This window comes from Numida meleagris, chromosome 2 (genome assembly GCF_002078875.1).
Source record: "Numida meleagris isolate 19003 breed g44 Domestic line chromosome 2, NumMel1.0, whole genome shotgun sequence".
Taxonomy (NCBI): Eukaryota; Metazoa; Chordata; class Aves; order Galliformes; family Numididae; genus Numida; species Numida meleagris.
In genome coordinates this window covers 23,953,885-23,973,362 of record NC_034410.1, presented here as the reverse complement: position 1 = coordinate 23,973,362, position 19,478 = coordinate 23,953,885, and the positions used below count along the sequence as shown (strand labels likewise).

The 19,478-nt window shown below is 39.0% G+C and overlaps 1 long non-coding RNA gene across 1 annotated transcript; it reads right to left on the bottom strand.

Annotated features, from left to right (window-relative positions):
• LOC110394609 lies at positions 9,724-19,472 on the bottom strand. The gene is made up of 3 exons (XR_002435737.1): positions 19,173-19,472; positions 18,300-18,347; positions 9,724-16,397 (listed from the first exon to the last, which is right to left on the bottom strand). It is a non-coding gene; the product is annotated as an uncharacterized LOC110394609 (long non-coding RNA).

Below are 19,478 nucleotides of genomic sequence, written 5' to 3'. Positions count from 1 at the left end.
TGGTTTTATTCAGTACAGAATATAAAAGTCAGTTCATTGTCCTTTTTGTTTAAACCAAATTATTACCACTTTTTCTTTTATTCCTTGCTAATATAACGCTATTACTTGGCATCAGCTTTTATCTGAACCTAACGAAGCTTTGGAAAAACCTAAGTACAGTAATAGAATTTTCTGCATTAATTGAACATACGACGTTGGTTTACAAATTTTAGAAATAATTTGACATTTAACTAGAAGAGTAATCAATTTTATTCGGGCACAGCACTGTAATGAGTAGATTCTAATTTCTTGGTTTCAAGTGGGATAGCTGGCTGTTTCTACTGTTGGATTTATGGTGCTAAGATGTTCGTTTTCATAAACTCTGATTAGAAAGAGAACGAAAATCTTCAACTAATGTAACTGTCACCATTCATTGACCTCACTGATGCAGGAACAATTTACGTCAGCTCAGTTTCGGGGTTTTCTTTCTAACTTGCTTACCTGTGAAACTACAAAGTGCCATCTCTATACTGTTCTCAGTGAAAGATTGTATCGTCTATATACCCTTGCACACGGTATTGAAAATGCTACACTAATTTAGTTGAAAGAAGACATAAAACGCATCTAATATATTTTGTAATTATGGCAAGTGACTTTGCTCATTCTCTGTGTTCAGCCATCCTTCGTCTTCAGGGCAAGGAGAACAATGTTGCTCTATACTCCCTTTGCTATGTGCACCATGGAAGTCCTTGTCCTTCTTAATATCACCATTCAGCTCCAGATAGTGCTCTCACCTTCCTTTTATTCACAGTCACAAGTGGGCTCTGTGAACGTCACTGTGACTCTTAACACTGACACACTGAACCCACTGCTTCTGGTGCCACCTGACTTTCTAACAGTGATTCCCACGAGAGGGAAATGTGCCCTAAATGATCTGGACAGCATTTTCCTGCCATCCTTCTGCCTTCTCTAAAAAAAAAAATAATAATAAATTTAAAGCCTTTGATTGTATACATGTACCTCTTTTTGAAAGCCATCCTGAGTCTGCTCTTAAAATAGGCAGATTCCTAACAATTTTGGAGCACCAAAAGCCACATTCTTACAACACAAAGCAATGTTTATGGAGGACAGTCAGAGTGGCAGAGCACTACCCGAGGACATTACCTTATTTCAATTCCTTCTCTCATACATAAGTTTTCTGTGTGACCTCAGGACATTCACTTCAGATAAAATTTCCAAGAGGGATTTGGACATTAAGCCTAGATCTATAAAAGGGCTTATGTGATTAAAATGGAACTTAGGGAGGTCTTTAAGTAGCTATGACCGAGACTGCAATCCTGCCAATTCCTGCTCAACTACAGCTTAACCTCAGAAGAACTTAAAGAACATACGGATTTTTATCTTTTCTTAAAATGCTTCAGGGGTGAAAGGTGCTGCTCTGCGCAGGCAAAAGATGGAAAGACACCCAAACTTCCTAAACAGCATCTATGGAAAATAAATGCCTAATGACAGGCCTGATGGTTTGGCTACAGAAACTGGGCACCTGTTTACTTCTCATTCTGAGTTGTAAGTGAGTTTCAATTAACAAGGTTACAACATGCAGATATTCCCAGAGCTAACTCCCAGTCATTTCAGCAGGAGCTGACAGCCTGGAAGACTCTGAGATCTGTTCTTTGGATGCATAACCTTCTCTGTGACTTCCATATTTTTGGCAATGTTAACTGTAGTATCTCTGGACCTTACTAACTCACCAGTGAAAGGGACTTTAAGGTGCTTCTCTGCTAACCAAGATGTTATGTTAGATAAGTACCTTAAAAAACATGAAGATCCTAGGCACTAATAGAAAGCCATATCAGATCAGTTCTGGAATATAGGTGCTGCAAATATCCTACTGGTAAAGTAAAGAGTTACTGACCTCTGACACAAAAAAGAAGATCTTTAATTTTGAATATTTCTTTTCAAGCTGACATATTTGGATGTGAGTTTGTTTTGTTTTCTAGGTATTTGTTTCACTAGGAAAGAAACTACTTTCTATATTGTATGGATTATTTCATCCCCATCTATATGTGCTTTGTTCAAAGTAGTTTGAAATAACCCTCAACAAAGGATCTTTGGGGACCATTTTCCTTTGGGAGCTGTTTCACAGTCTCTTAGATATTTCTGCTTGGAACTTATTCCTGTTGTTCTTCTCAAAAACAACATTTATTAAAATAATCACATTATTTTTTAATCCCTGCAACCATTTATTTCAGAGGCTTTTCAAGGTAACAGGGAATGCTTAATTTGCTGCTTAATCCTCTTCTTTTCGGCCTCTTCTGCAGCCACTCACATGCCAGACAGCGTTTTGCTCCCCAGGCTTCCTAGCCCTGGGTGACCAACACGAGAATGCCATGAGAAGATTCTGGAGCTGAGCTTCAGGCCAGGCAGCTTGGGAAACTGGTAAACAGTAAAAAGCTGTTTATCAGCTTTCAAGGGGAACGTGGCTTTCCCTGGCTGCACTGGTGTATATCTGGGGTGCCTTCACCCTCTGAGGCCTCTTCCCTTCACCTGAGGCTTCTTGCTGTCCTCACACCAACTTTTTTGCATGCTTCTTACAGAATTCTGCTCCAAGAGCACAGAGGGCAGAAGAAGCAGCGGCTTGATAGTGCACAGTATTTTGTACTGCAAGTAATTCAGACTAAATCATTGCTAAGCCCTTTTTCTTAAATATTTTTGCCTACTTTTCACTAGCTTATGTAGCTCCTGCCTCCTGTTAGCCACTCTCAGCTGGCTGCTTTGTCTCTGTCTCGAGACTTTTTGGCTTGCTGTGTGTCCTGAGTCAGTTGTTTGGTTTGCAGGGTTTTCCATATCTGAGCTCAGCTGTGTGGTTTGTTTAGTTGTTGGAGACTGGGGTTGGCCATTTGAATTCCTGGGTCTTGTGTGTCTGAAGTGAACCAGTTTGGTTTTGCAAAAATATTCTGCAGTATGACAGCCTCTTGCATAGTAATCAGTGTTCAGGAGCGATGACAGGCAGTATCCACAGGAATTGGGTAATCAATGGAAACTCAAGTAATTGCCATGTTAATGGTAGAAAAATTAACTCATTCTAGGAACATGAATGGCATGGATTCCTAAATGGTATTATTATTATTTTTTTTCAAAAAGGTTGTGATGTCAATATCAATAATTGCCTCTGAGAATATTTGCATAATGGCAATATTAGCGATGGCTGTGTCCCTCAGGGAAGAAAACAATCTGTACGTGGAAACATAATAGCAAATCAGTTACAGTATAATAAAAACAACATAAACTTAAAGCCTAAAGGCTTATTTGTATGTTATGATTACTACAAAACCTCTTAATGTATAACTGCTAATCACTTAATCAAGTGTTTCAATTTCGAGCCCTCTTGATGACAGCAAATTAAGGCCTTCTGACACTGGAAGTTCTATGGGACAGGAGCCAATTTTTGGGAATGGGCACGTGTACTGTGCTGCACTAACACCCAGATCTCTGTGCTTAGGGTATCTCAGTAATGTGAACATTATCTCAGTAATTAGTCCATTAGGACTAGACCATGTAGGCACTCAGGATGAAGAAGGTCTTGTCTTCTAAGGGGTTTCAGCTATGTTGCATACCATTGTAAGGTATTTGCAATAGTAGCAAGGTATGATATATATACCATAGTATTTTTCACTGACCAATCATAGCATTTTTTCCCTTCTGTTTTGAAGTTATTTATCAAAATGTATATGAATTCTTAAAGTTCCTGAAATGACCTAATCCTGAAAAGACATGATTTCCCACCCCTTGACAACAGGAAAATATCAACAGAAACAAGCTGTTAGGTTCAATTTTATGTTGCTTTCTATAAGTTAGTACTGATTAAAAAGGCCTCTGCTAACTTCTGTTTCTAGCTTTCTGTTGGAGAGGAAACGCTGGTTTATTCAGGAGTTCTGCTCCCTTTACTACAAGAGTCCACAGTAACATATAAATTAGTCTGTATAAATATGAACTGCACTTGAGAAAGTTGCTCTGAATATGTCGGTACGCTGATATCTGACAGACGTTCAACCAGTGGGAGCAAAGATATATAGTGCTGTCGTTCTTCACAGAGGGAACAAAGGGACGTGCTAAGTTACTACATCTCTTCTTTGTTGACATTGGACCCTTATTCTGGACAAAGTGATCCAGAGGAAGATAAATATAAAAAAAAGACTTTGATTTTTCAAAATAGTGACTTTGAATTGGCCGGAAAAGAAAAATAAAGAAAGCCAGTACCATGTTACCACATGCCAGGAGACAGCGGTAAGTTTTTATTTTTATAGCACATTCTGGAAAACATCAGGGAAGGAAAAAAGAATCGTAGAATCACATAATTATAATCCTCTATATTAGGAATTAAAATACATTTTTATATCACTTCACTTAGGTCATATTTTAAACTCTTTTGTACACTTTAGATAATCAACAATACTAAAAAAGTGATGGAAGAAAAAAGAAAAGTAAAATATGTCTGCATTTTGATGGAAGGAAAATACAGTAGTAAATCTGTCTTGGCTTCTGAGCTTATACCTTCAAAAGTGATCTTGGATGTTTCTGTTGGCTGCAGTGGGCCTCTGGACACATGGGAAGCTCTCCCCACGTGTTTGATTGCAGGACCGGGACTTCATGTGGTAGGTCTTTGAACGTTCAGCTTCTCATACTGTCCTAGTCCCCCTTTGCTGCCAAGCAAGGGGGCTGAGGGGCACAAGGAGCTGGGAGGGGACAGAATGAGAACAGCTGACCTAAACTGGCCAAAGGGATATTCCATACCATATAGCATCATGTGAAAAAACTATAAAACAGAGGGGAGTTGGCCAGGGGCGGGGGGCACTGCTGCTGCTTGAGGATTGGTTGGGCATTGGTCGGTGGGTGATGAGCAATTGCATTACATATCACTTGTTTTGTAAATACATATATATATATACAATAATTACAGTTATTTCTCTCTTCCTTTTCTGTCTTAGTAAATAATTTTTATCTCAACCTACGAGTTCTAATTTTTTTTATGATTCTCTCCCCCATCCCACTGGGACGGGGGGAGTGAGTGAAAGGCTTTGCGGTGTTCAGCTGCTTGCTGGGTTAAACCACAACAGAAGTATATAAAGAGCTCTGTCTTTCAGTGATGCAACCCTGAATGACTTTCAGAGACCACAATGGACTACACATATGGTTTCTTGTGGCCATGCTAGAGACCATTTTGTCATTGCCTTCAAAATCTTGTGTGTGAAAGGCTAGCTGGCCTCTGCTGTAATATCGGTCCAACATTTCATAATGCTGAACACCTTTGAAAGCTGGGCAACTTGTAAACAGAAAAAAAAAGCAGTAGCAAAGGCTTCTTGAGATCACAGAATGGGGGTTACAGAGCTACATGGCTATAAATGTCTCGTGAAGCGAAATGATGACAGAAGGGCCAATGTATGCCTCAAACATGCACATCATGCCAGTTCCTCATTACCAAACATGGCTAATAATAATTATCTATTGACAATTCCACAGAATGGTATCACTTATATATCAATGCAAATGTTATTTTTATGCAGCGAGCATAAGATACAAATGTTATTCTTACACAGCATGATGTACTACCAGGTACAGATGCCTGCACATTCTCACCAAGCTAACCCAGATATCAGAAACCATATAGAATTTTCCAGTTTTGTTGCTAGCTTACAACATCCCTATCCCTGCATCATGGCTCAAACCCAGCCTGGAAAGAACAAAAACTATGGATAAAGGAACAAACGCTCAATGAAAATATTCTCAGAGTGATTTTCAAAGACAAGGACAATGACAAGCAGATCTCTAACATCAATGCAAGCTTGTTATTTTGACTTACATATAAGTAAAAATAATGCATTTTTAAAAATCTTGCTAATTAATTATATCACACGTAACCCTGAAGGCCCAATCTCCACTGGAGCCACTGCTGCTAATATGGAACTAATGAACAATAAGATCAATAACTAAGAACAGTTGAAGGGCCAATCTGGAACCCATGGGCTTTAGGAAGAAATGGAACCAAAAATGTCGCAAAATTAAAAGCACTTTCGAAGTAATGCAGAAGTTTGAAATTAAATTCAAATCCAACAAGATAACAAGCTGATAAACAAAGCATCCAAAAGAAGGGAAAATGACAAAGTAATAGAGAAAGATAACGTCTTATTTCAGAATGCATGCATAGCAGTAGAGTATTTCCAGCTAAGGTAGCATATCATTCTCATTACTCAAAAGTAGTCATTATTTAAACTAATGAAAATTACCCACAGTTTAAGGGGGAAAAAACCCCAAAGCATCAACAACAATAGAAACCACAATGCACGCACACAAAAACATCCCAGAAAGAAAAAAATCACTGGAGAGAAGTTATCTTCTGTTGTCTCCAGCAGCATTTTCTAAAATTCAGATTAAAATTGTGAGCTCAACACAGTTTTATTCTAGTAAATGTAACAGGATCAGAGTCTTAGTACTTCTGAAACAAACAAACAAACAAACAAACAACAGTTCTTTGGGACTTTTACAGACTGCATTAACGCAGTAGCACTTTGTGGTGGTGTGTTTTAAATGTAATCATGTGCCATGGAAAAGGCCATCTCTTTTTGTAGTTTTAGATTTATTGCCTTTCAATTCCTCTGATCTTGCATTTTTGAGGGCAGAAAATTACAAACCTGTTTTATTCTCAAGAACAATCCTTTTCTTACAACATCATAACTATCATCTGCTTAGTGAAGGGAACACCTTCAGCTTTTCCAGTTCCCCCTCAGACTCTTCTCCACCTTCTAATAACTGTTGACCTCCTTTTTTGTTTGGCTTCACTTTATCAGTACTTTGAGATTAATGTGATGGAAATAAAATCTGTTATCTACAGTCAGATACCCACAAATGCAACTGTATCAGAAATGTCACAACTGTTTACTGCTATCATTCCAATTGTCTTACATGACCTGCTCTATTATCTGCTTTCAGTCTTAATAAACTGCCCTGTTGTTTGGTCTTGCTTTGTTTTCTCTCCAGTGGACTTTGATGTTTAGAGTAGGATGCTGACATAATCTAAGGAATCTAGGTGAGATGGAAAGGGGTAAAAGGAGCAAGTACTCTTTTGCAACAGTTTTCTGCTTTTCCCTTAATTTCAAGAAGTGCTATCCACGAGCCTCTGTGGAGAGAGAGGAGGTAGACAGGACGCTGTTTGAAATACACTCTTCCTCATCAGTGTTTTTTGGTTTTGTTTTGTTTTGTTTTCTGTAGACTCACAAATTTGGAAGGAATTTCCTCACCATTCCTTCCATGTCCACGTCGTCTTCCTCCTTGTCATTCTAACTTCAGAAGGAATCTCTGCGGATGGCAAGTTTCTGCTAGCCATAACTGGAAACCATCAAAAGAAAATCCAGGTGTAATATTACAGATATACTCCTAATATCAGAATTTCTTACTGGTTTCAAGGAAAATGTTGAAATCTGTATCACCTGGATCAATTCCAGCTGGACTGAACAAACCAATGAGATACACAATGAATTGAATGGTCTGTCTACAGGATGAAAATGGCTTAAGTAGTAGTCTTCATCACCTCCACTTTCTGCGATTTACAATAGACAGTTTGTAGCCAAGCAGACACAATCCTATATGTGAATACAGACCCATGTACACAAAGCAAATTCAGAGCAGGAGCCCACAGTTACCCAGCTGAATAGATGTGTCTGTGTGTTGCTCCCTGAATCTGTTACGACTATGGAGGCCCATGAATGAAGAAGGAGAGTGATGACACCACTGGGACTGCATTCACATTGCCAGTGGGTGACCACTATCAATGCCAGAACATTTAGTGTGGGTGAATAATCCACTTTACTAAATGCTGTAGACTGTATATAGGGTTTGGATCAGTGGCTTATTTGTCTTTAGTCTTTTCCACTCCAGCAAATAATTCTGTTGAGTTCAGAAGGATTCTCACTCACACAAATCAAGGCCACTAGATCTGCTCCTGGAGAGTGTGATTAGTTTTCCTTAACAAAATCTTAGCCTGGGTATCATTAGTAGTAATCTGAATTATAAGACATTGCTTATGCTGTTTTATACCCTTTGGCAGAAATTGCCTGCTTGAGACCTTAAGGAAAATACACATCACAAAACTGTCCCAACAAGTAAACATGTTTGTGACCTGAATCTACTTTTGCTTTCTAAAGGCTAGTTTGAGAGTCACAAAACCTCAGGCTCCTCCTGGTCCGTTCACTGCAATTGTTGTTTGTAGTTGTGGTTGTTTTCCCCTGGACACTCATTCTCCTTTTCCTGCTCTGCGGCCTGTTTTGCACAGTTCGCTCACTCAGGCCACGGAAATAGCTTCCCTTGGAAAACAACATCGGAGATCTGCAGCTTGAAAATGTCACAGCGTTACAGAAAAGATGGCAGAAAAAAAAACTTTCTGGGGAAAAAATGCGATTTCAGAATTCTTCATCTTAAAAAGAGGTCCTTTATAAATTAGATACATTGAAGATAGACTGAATTTCTTAGAACTACATATAATTCTTCGTGATGAATGAGTACCTTTTGTGTTTATTTGCTTTGCATTAACGAGTACTAGAATTTACAGTTAATGGCGAAGACTTCAGGTTAAAATTAGAGCACTGCATTAGTTTACTTCCTGAGGAGTTGTGAATATTATACAATTTATAACTAATTAATTAATAATTATTTGTAATTAACCATTTAAATCTTTCTGTTCGGCTTTTGGTTTATTCTTGGTTAAATGCATTCTTTAACAACAGTAGCCTTTACCCATTTCTTTCCATGCATCTATTCACCGTCTTTTCCCTCACCTTCCAGCTAATCTAGCAAGACTGTTGCACCCCAAACTGAGAATTTCCCCCAGGCATCAGAAGAAAGCAGCCACATATATTTGACCTGAGAACTGTAAGAATACACTGCAGCACATCTAAACTTCATTTGCCACTAAAGATCACTGGGGCACATTGCCATGCAATTTTTTCTTGATTTACTCAGTCATAGGACTGTGCAAACCTAAAGGTAGGATCTGAGATCCTCGTTAACCCTAACTTCCAAATTCTGGAGCAGCATCATTCCCACCACAAAACTATTTGTGCTTTAAGGTATTGCTCATCATGAAGAACAGCACAGAGGTTTTTCCGGAGAAAGCAATAAAGAAACAGTATACCTTTACAGAGTAATGCTAAAGCACAAAGGTTGAAATACGATCTATACTCTATTAGGTTTTGTTGTTCAGTCTGGAATTGCAGCTTCAGCATCAGAAGTTGTATTTGAATAAATATTTTTATTTTACTCAATAGAGTAGAATTTATATTTACATATTACATATTACATTTCATGCCTCCAAAAAATGCAATTAATCAAGAAGAAAAAGGATTATACAAATAATTTATTCATTATTAAATCCTAGATAAAGTTTTCTTCTGATATTTTCAACAATAAGATCTTGTTTTCAGTTGCTGACATCTTAAGCCATAATTCTTGGCAAACATCTTCCATGCTAGCTTGCTGGCTTATGGTGGCATTGTTAACGAAAGTTTTAGCAAACATTATCCAGCCATTTGGGTGAACAAGGCAAAAAGAATGTGGGGTGGTTTTTTGTTCTTTTGTTCTTTTTTTTTTTTCTTGAATGCTACAAATGTTTTCAGAGTGTTAGCTGTTGCACCCACCATACTTTGTAGCAGATGTAGAAGATGGATGAAAACTGATAGAAACTTAATGCTTGTATTAGGAATGTGCTTTTTTTTTTTTTTTTACCACTAAAATAACATAGACAAGATGAAAACTTAGGAAAATTTGAAATCTGTAAATTCTTAGTAATGGTTTGCTCAGGGTTGGTACCTGAATTCTTCAAATATTAGCACTAAACGAAGCCAGCAGCTGAGGGCTGTAGGCTGTCTGCATTTCCATGGAATGGAAACTCTTTGCTACTGTTGGCTAACACAGCACTTAAAATCCAGACTAAAATCTTCTGCTTCCAGTGCACAAAAGAGGACAAAATGGCTCCATCTGAGCACAGGAGAAACAAGTCTGTGTTAGGAAATAGTAACACAGTTTGAGCTAAGAGCACAGGACCAAGGAGTAGGAGTCATTGAAAAAATGTAAAGGGACTTCTCAAAAGACTTCAGTTACTATGCTAAGAAGTAAACCAGAACAACTGAAGAGGGATGAAGCTGCAAATACTAGGATTAGAAATAAGACAGAGCAAGGGATGATTTTAGTGGCAGAGGGAATGAAATACAGACCAAAGACAAAAAGGCAATCAATAAGAGAAGCAGTTTTATGAGTAGCAGAGGACAGAGAACAGTTTGGGAAAGGTCAAGAGATGAAAAGAAGGAAGACTGGATGATAAGAGACTGAAACAACACAGTATCAGAGGGTAGTAGGTGAAAGGCCAGTATGGACCTGTGTATTACTGGGGCAAAAAAACCCAAACATCTGAAGATACAAGCACAAGGACTCTTCAAGAACTGTAACATTTTAATGTGTCCAAGGACCTCAAATCATTTGCTGTACAACAAAATGTGACAGACATAATGACAGTCAGGAGGCACCAAGCAGCTGGGAGCAGCACGACTTCCTTCTTTGAGTATTTCTGAACATTTCATTGGCTGTTACGCACCCTGCTGCAAACTGAGAATCTGGTCAGTCCTTAGTCCCTCATAGATCAAGTCCTCTGGGGCAAAGGAATGTCAGTTTCTGGCCTTAAAACCTTGGCTGAGCTATGAACTAAGCTCCTCAGCTCTCACAGGAATGGGTCAGGTGAGGACATGAGCGACGACATTGCCTGGAATGCCTGCAGAGCTGTACAGGGAAGCTTCTATGGTGCTCCCCATACAGTTTTGGGAATAAATTCCCAACTGCTTCACCATCTTTTCATGGATCTGACTGAGGGAATTTAGGATGTCTCTTTGGGTAGCAATAGAAAGGTTAGAAAATAGATGTGATGAAGCATTTCAGGGAGTTTAAGAGAAGCTGAATGCAAGTTAGTTACGTAAAGAGGCAGAGGTGCTGAGCTCTGCAAAACTAGCAAGAGAGTCTGGCATCACCTTCTGATACATAGCAAGCAGATGACAAGTAATGATTAACAGACTCCAAACATCAACTTTAGACCATGTAGCTGTAGTCAGAATAAATGGTTCAAGTTAATGATTTACATGAGCATTTGAAGTCAGTGGCTCTGAGGTAAGTAGACTGCAGATGATCTGCCTGAAGGGAAACTGAAAGAGCATCTGTTGTGATACTTGATCTAAGTACCTAAAATTTCTCCCTGAAATACAGAGTGGTATGTTAAATGCTCAGGCACAGTTTGTTTCTACATAATCACTCATGGAATATATTCTTTCTGCTTCAGAGAATTCTCTGACTTGGACTAATAAGTCTCTCAAAAGATCTAATTAGTTAAACTTTTAAAATTCCCCTCTAATGCCTTATGCAGTTTAACTTAAAGTGAGATGCAATCCCACAAAAAAGCAATCTGAACTCCTCCTCTTGGTTCTTGTTCAAAACCCCAGAACAACGTGCTGTGCAGCAAGTGCTGCAGGTCAGCAGACTTAGGCCTTTCACTCTGGAACTGAAGGCTATTTCTGCCCATGCCTAACTTTTGGCAGGATATAACTCCTACTTGATATCAAGTACAACAAAAGAACAGAGAGAAAGCTGTTGCTTTGCCTAGCTTTTAAGGGCAAATAAACCGAGACCAGAATCTCCACTATATACCCAGGAACCAACCCAAGCCTGACGGGATGGAAGATAAGCGTTGCATACAATTGTCATTTTGCAGCTTCCAAAGCCAAGGAAGTCTGGCAGATGTGACTCATTCACTGTAAGAGATCCATCAGCAAAGTGCTATTTCATATGAATTTCTGAACAATATAGCCGTGCTAGCAAGCTTCCTCAGGAGTCTTGTAAATATATAATTCCTGCCACAAGCCGTACTACTAAGTAGACACCAAATGTTCTTCAGGTTCAGCTTCTATGGGAACCTCACCAAGTGCAGTCTCAAAGTTGCAAATGGAGATGAGTGGATCCATGACCAAAGAAAACACCACGCACTTATGGAAGAACAACTACCCTGTAGCTCTTCGGTGCTGGTTATTATCCTACCATCTGAATTGTGGCTGGGAATTTAAGAAAAGTATTGCTTTCAAATCCCAGTATAAAAAAAGTTGCACGTATTCCCTCAATCAGTATACTCCACCTTTTTGCATTAACTGGCTAAATCCAGTAATGAGGCTCATGGTGACTTTACATGTTCTATGCTGACAGGGCAGTATGTCAAGAAGCAGGTACACAGCACTTGAGCGCATGTTATGACTACATCACCAGTAGTCCTACAGAAGGCTAAATTAACGGATTCTGTCACCAAGCCATGAACGGCTCAGTGATGCACACTTTGAGTCACTCTGTGTTAATATGAACAAGCAAAGCAGTATACAAGAAAGTTGTTTTCTTCACTACACCAGAGGTGAATGGTTTCTTTACTTTTGCAGGTTTTTCTCTCTCTCCCTGTTACTGATTAGCCCTGCTATAGTAGAAGTAGTGGAGAAGGAGAAGAGAGCTATCCATCCATAAAGTCTAATACGGGGAAAATCATATTCTCAAATGGAACTTCTGTTGATTTCAGTAATCATATAAATGAATTTTCTCTATTTATTGTTTGAATTTTGTTACCAGCAGAAGTAGTGGGCTAAACACAAACAACTTCTGTTGCAGTACAACTTTCAAGATCTCAGCGGAAAGTCTCAAATATCTCGAATATCCATCTGGGAAAGCTCTGAGACACTGAGCACAAAAGCTGCATGACACATTTTTACTGAGTTGCCACTTACCATACAATTCATCCTGAAATGCCATGCCTGCTTCTGAGGCATGAAATCATAGACCCAGATGGTTTCTTCCCACCTCTCCAAGGCCTATTCTAACCACACTGAAAACAACAACAAACAACGCTAAAAAAAGAAACAATCCGTCAGGAAAGCAGAGCAACCAAGACCGACTGATTTCCTGTGGATTCTTCTGGAGTTTAAAGAGATCGGTATCTGAACTGACGTATTCCCCTGTGGTTATACTTTTGTAGTCTCTTCTTGGATATGGATTCTTTCGAGTCTATTAAGCGATGAACTTACAATGTAGTCTATTCTTCAGTGGAAGAAATAAGGCATTTTTATTCTTTATCAGACTGCTGCTTTTTACAAAATCTGGAGGAATTTAATACCTCTGAGACTGCTGCTTTTCTCTCTGGTTGAAACTGGCTAAAAGCTGACTTCTGACCAGATATATACAAAAGAAACGTGATCAAATAAACTGCTTTTCTTTGGTAATCAAATTAAAAACAAGTGCCCAAAATAATTAGAAGTTATCATCATCCCTAGGTAAACATACTTGCTATCTATGTTTCCAGTTCTCTAAGTAATTAAGAACCTTTTGAACATTCTTTATCCAGCCCATTTTAACAAAACAAATACCAAAAGCTGGGATACACTGATAATGGACAGCTGTAAATACCTAGGTAGGTGACTCTGTGTAAAGCACTGAAACTTGTGGAAAAGCTATAGCTGGCTTTAATGAACTTTGAGCTAGAACACCTTTCTTGAGGTGAGGCTCATGGGTACTCTGGAAACGTGTACTAATAATTAATAAGTGTTGCATATCCGTGGAAAATAATTTTTTTTAAACGTCTTTTGGCTGGAAAGTGAAAGAATATATTCAATTTTAAGACGACCAAATGTTTATATTTTCAGTTTGTTATAGCTAAGAGAAACTTGGTGCTTTGTACAAAACTTTGCAGATGTTCTACTGCTTTCTGTGGATTCTTGGTCAACTAAAACCCAGCTGTTCTCTTGCATGAAATGTGCAGTGTGTGCAGATATCAATATATGTATATTTCATAGATGGACACGTTCTGTAAAATGAATCAGTCTATTCTGTGATTAAAGTCTGATTAAAAGTAGCGTGGCTATTCAAATATGATAAAAATTTTGGTGAAGCAATTTATTAATAGATGTTTAACCTATATTTTTATGGATAATATATCAATGCTTTAAATTATAGATATTGTGGTGATTAGGGTAACTTTATAAATAGCAAATTAATACATTGCGTTGAAAATCTGATCTACTTTTGCTCTCTGCTTTGCAGTGATTGACAGATTTATTATCATTTTCTTCTCTTTATAAATGTTTCAGAATGGAGAAAATCTAATCTCTAATTTTTATTTTAACTTGGTGTTACAACTTTAATTATTAAAGTTACAAGAAAAGGAAGCTAATTTTGACAAACCTCCATCTGTGAATATTGGCCACCGAGCACGCACTGTGGCTGGTACAGATTTGGATTTGGTGTAAGATTAAACGATTCTGATAGTATTGTTAGAAGGTGGCATTTGCACTTATGCAAATGTTTTTACTGGTTCAGAATAACAATGATTTAATGAAGCAGTGCAGTTCAGCAGTTGACATGCTGTTACCGTGTTTTAATCTATTTCTTTTAAATTCCCCTTATGGAGAAAAAAAAATAACCACCAGGAAAAACATAGGCAGCTCCTGTATCTATAATATAATTTACATTCAGTACTTAGCTTTAAAAAATGGGATAGTATTAGTACACAGTATGATAAATATTCTAGGCATATACAAGTTGTGTGAGGTGATAAAATATTCTGAGCATGTCCTAAAATGATTCTCTCATCAGAGATGGCTTGTTACCTCCACCATCAGCAGATACTGATAATTAATCAACTGAAATGAATCTTTACAGAATAAACAAATCTGTTATACATGAAGGATGATTATGTTCTTTTGGCTGTGAAGATTTTTCATAACTTATTCATGCCAGTGGTGTGCCTGAGTTATGAAGTATTTCTCACTTATGAAATAAATATAGCACCCTTTGTTTGTCATATATCTCCTCTATTTTCTGGGCTTTACCAACGTAAATCAGCACAAATCTATCAGCTATGCTGATTTACATCAACAGAAGAATTAACCCTCTGTTTGTAATCAGGATCGATGGTTCTATCTCTTCAGTTATTTCAGATGCATTTCTAAACCATAGCCTTGGTAAAGCATTTTCAAATGTTCAATTTTAACAGTAATGTATGTGTAAATGCTATCATCAGCCATAAGTTAGAATCACAGCCATAGCTCCCCAGCTTTGTGAATTCCACGTAGATGCAATGCACTCAGTGGGGGACAGTGTCATAGTCTGAGATGGGAAAGCCATGAAAATACACTGCCATTGGTATGGGTTTTTAAATGAATCCATACTTATGTGTGCTGCTTTATGCTCGCTTTTCCTTGAACTATTTAAATGATCAGTTTGGATTTGCACCGGCAGAAAAACTGATAGACAATGAATTTTAAACACACACGTGAAAGTATTTAAAAATCTTATGTTCTAAGGGACAGGAAACAATATCGTGCTTGGTGACCTACTCAGCAATCACAGATAAAAGGCCCAGTTTAAATTACAAATATGTAGGATATGTTAAAAAACAATAGCAAAGAAGACACATTGACAATCGTCAGACAAATTTATAAAATAACCTGAAGAACAGCAATATATTTGAGGAAATCATGATCTGCTGTGAATATTCTGCAAATAGAGAAAGAGAGATTGTGAATGATTCATTCGGACTGAGTCATACTGGATTTTATTAGAGAAATCCTCAGAGTTAGGCCTACTGTGTGAGCACAAGACTTTGGCTAAGATTCACTAGACTTATGTGCTACCTCACACCAGCAAGATAGAATTATTAAAAACAAAACAAACAAACACACAAAGAAACCAAAGCCAAGGAGAAAAAAAGTCAAACCCTTAACCTAAGGAAGGGAATACTGCTTCACGTCTTTCCTTGAGGCTTCATTCAAGGAGAGAAATCAGAGTAAAGAGTTTTAAGAACTATTTAAGCAAAGTCTGCTCAGGAAAAAGCTTGAATTAATTGCAGACGTTTAATTTGAATGTTTAAGTCTTTGCCACTAGGCCATTTATTTCTACTGTGAGATAGACTTACAGGAAGACATACTTAGTGCAAGTTTTGTGGAAAGTTAACATACAGCATGCTCCTCATGCTACTGAATGCGTAACGTAACATAGAAGAAGCCATCTGGAAGAAAACTTCGATGTTGTGGGGCAGAAAGAAAGTATTCTGAGGAAAACAGCTCAATGATGGTGATACTAGCATAGGTCTCGAGGGTCTTGCTTTACCTTGGTCTTAGTCACTGAGGTAATTGGTGCACTCAGGCTTTTCCAGATTGACTCCTTCCAGATCCAGTCATTTCCAGAACTTTCCAAATGCACTCAGATTTTTCTAGACCCAAGAAGAGATTTCCTTGCCTTCAAGCCACATGTTTCAATGCCTACAGCTTGAGCATTGAGCTGCCAGTGCAAAACCTGGAACACTGTAAGAGACATCATAGAAAGAATAAGGAATGTCAGACTAAGATTCAAACCAGCTAGTGGTTTGCCTTATAATCAATAGTCAACAGTCAATAACAAAATGCTGATCCTAGGGCATATGCTTAGATCAGTCCTTTATCGATAAAGACTAAAAACCGTAAGGGTGCCAGGCTGTCGGTCTCTGCAGAGCTGTTTTTAATAAGCTCAGCAAAATCCTGTGTCTATTAAAATACAGTTGCCCTGCTACATAATAACTTAATAGTTGAAACCCCAAGTAGTAAATCCGCTTTCACACTCTTCTAAACGTGAACAGACTAAAATTTCACCTCGTGGTCAGCTTCCAGATACTAGGTTGTGAATTATTTTGGAAACAAGCTACAGCTCTCCTGCAGAACTTGTCTGCATATGTATAAAGAAACTTAGGGTACCCTGTATCAGAGGAAGGCATAAGAACGTGTGTGACTCTAGGTAGTTTCTTGTTGAAGAGTAGAGCCCTGGTGTCTGTGATCGTGTACAATTAAATACAGAAAAAGCCATTTGATCAGAAGATGCAATCTCCTAACTTATCCAGGAAATGCTTGTATCTTCTGTGATGAAAACTGACTCATATTGCTACCCTCGTCACATCATCTCATACAAAAGAATCATGTTTCTCCCAGGTCCAGCTCATCTTGGATTCTCTTCTATACTATGACAGCTTCACTAAAAGGAATGAAAAATGTTCCTCCTCTATTCCCCAGAGCAGTCTATGGCTTTGTGGTTAAAACATACTGAAAGGAATATGAAACATGGATGTGAACCTAACCTCAGTCAGTGGAGGACTTTGAAAACAAGTTGCTTACGTAGCCAAACATAATGCTGTAATCTACCACAGACATATCACATGCCATTTTAAAGGGAACAGTCTCCACCTCTTATGCGAAGATAGATAAGGAGTTTGGGCCTGTACACGTGCTTTAGATGTGGACAGATACCTGCTGGGCTGACAACTTTATGCTGATTATTGCACTGAGGTTTCCATATAGCTAGGCAATGACCTCCCAGCCTTGTCAGAGCCAAGACTCTGCTTAAGGCTTGCACAGGACTTTAGGCACTTGAGGGCTGGGAAGGCCAGGAAATTAAGTGCTAGAAGAGCTCAGGTGCTGTCACATATAGGGAACGGATGGAAGAGGCTTTCCAGAGTCACTGTTTTTTATTTATGTCTCTGAATATTACCCCCAGTCTACTTGAAACACATGCAGGTTGGTTGGTTGTGTTTTTCTTTGATAAGGCTCAAGACCATGTGGCAGCATAATGTGAGAACTGTAGGAATTTTCTTAGCTGTCTCAATTTGGAAAAAAAAAATCACATTGAAGCTTGTTTTCACAAAAATAAAGCTCAATAGGACAGCCTTTCAGCCTCGCATCTAAATATCCTGGCTTCTGTGTATTCGCAGAATGTTGTATTTGTATTCTAAGACAATTGTTATGCTATTTTCTCTCTGTAATTTTTCTCTCTGTAGTGGTATTATTAAAATAATCTGAGATTGGTTTTGTTGTTTATAAATGGACTGCTATTATCTATTCATTTGTGACAAGGTGACAGTATTTATTTATCCAGTTGTTAGCACATAGACAATACATAATGTTTTTTTTTTTTGTGTATGTCTGTGTTTATTTGAAAAGGTGTGGTGGGAGGAAGGCTCCGAGTCTGCTTTGTCCTAACTGCTGTTTTCTAGGTCGGGCAGAACTAGCACAAAAGGAAAGGCAAAGCTTTCCTGTGTACAGCAAAGCACCTGCAGCAAGCACAAGAATGCAGGACGGGCAGAAAAAGGAGAGAGAATCAAGCAAGTGGGGTGGTTTCGCAGCAAGCAGAAACTGGAAGAGTGGGGAAATGAAGGAGGTAGGTACACTGCCAGGCCTTACCAGTGATGGAAGAAACTTCTGAGGCACACAAAGAGGACTGTGTACAATCTGTTAGAAACCAGAGAGTCATTAATTTACCATAAGCAAACACAAAATAAAGGATCCGTCCTCCAAAGATATATAGTGGGCAAGGGCAGATGAGTTTATTAATCCCTTTCACAAGGATCTCTACCAGCTCACTCTAGGACAATTAAAGACAAGAAACAGTTAATTGCTATGGTTTATATTATTTATTTATATTTATTATTATATTTATTATAATATTATTATAATAATTATTATTTATTATTACATATTTATATATGTAATCAATCTGGTTTTGAGATTTAGCGTCACTTTCAGCCTTCTTAACATCCTTACAAAACTCACTTTAGGGAAGGTGCTGCCAGATCCACCTCAAAGCTATGACTAACATAACCCTATTGCAAAGCAAAACCTTGCCTGACAGCTGCTTGCAACAACTCTGTAAACGCTTCCAAGCAACCTTTAGCTACCCGCAAGTGACTAGCTCCTTGTCCACACTGCCAGCCCCTGGCCAGCCTAAACTTCCCCCAGAAGCCAGAGGCCACGAAGCCACCAGCACGGGCACCAGCAGGGCCAGTGATTGCCATGGGCCTGTGTGCCAAGTGGTGTGGCACCAAACAGGCCCAGACAGGCTGGCTGCAGACAGTCTGCAAACTGTCTATGAGGCTGAGCGGGCCGTGCCTGCGGTCATCCTGGACACAGCCACTGGTTCCAGCAGGGTGCTTGCGTGTCACATGCAGTCAGTCAGCCACCAGAAGCGTATCAAAACTGTGTTAATTCTGCTCATCTCTGATGAAAGTCTTGAGATACAACAGAATTAAGCATCCTGCAAACAGCAGTCTGACTCACAGGCAAGAAAATAGCTCAGGGCACGAGAGTGGGCTTTGCCGAGAGGGGTGACATGGTTGCCACAGCGCTGCGAGGCCGGAGGGCATCTTGCAGCTGCTTGTCCTGGCATCCTTCCTCACTGCACGGCCGAAACTTCCCGTAATTAACAGCACGAGTCGTTAGCTGGGCCGCACTCCAGCGCCTGTGCGGGCTCCGCCGCTCCTTGGTACTGCCCCTTGGCAGCGGTGAGGCGATGGAGGCGCTCTGAGGGCATCAACCGCGGATTGAAGTGAATAGGGGCGAGAGGCTGCGGGCACCCCCGAGCGC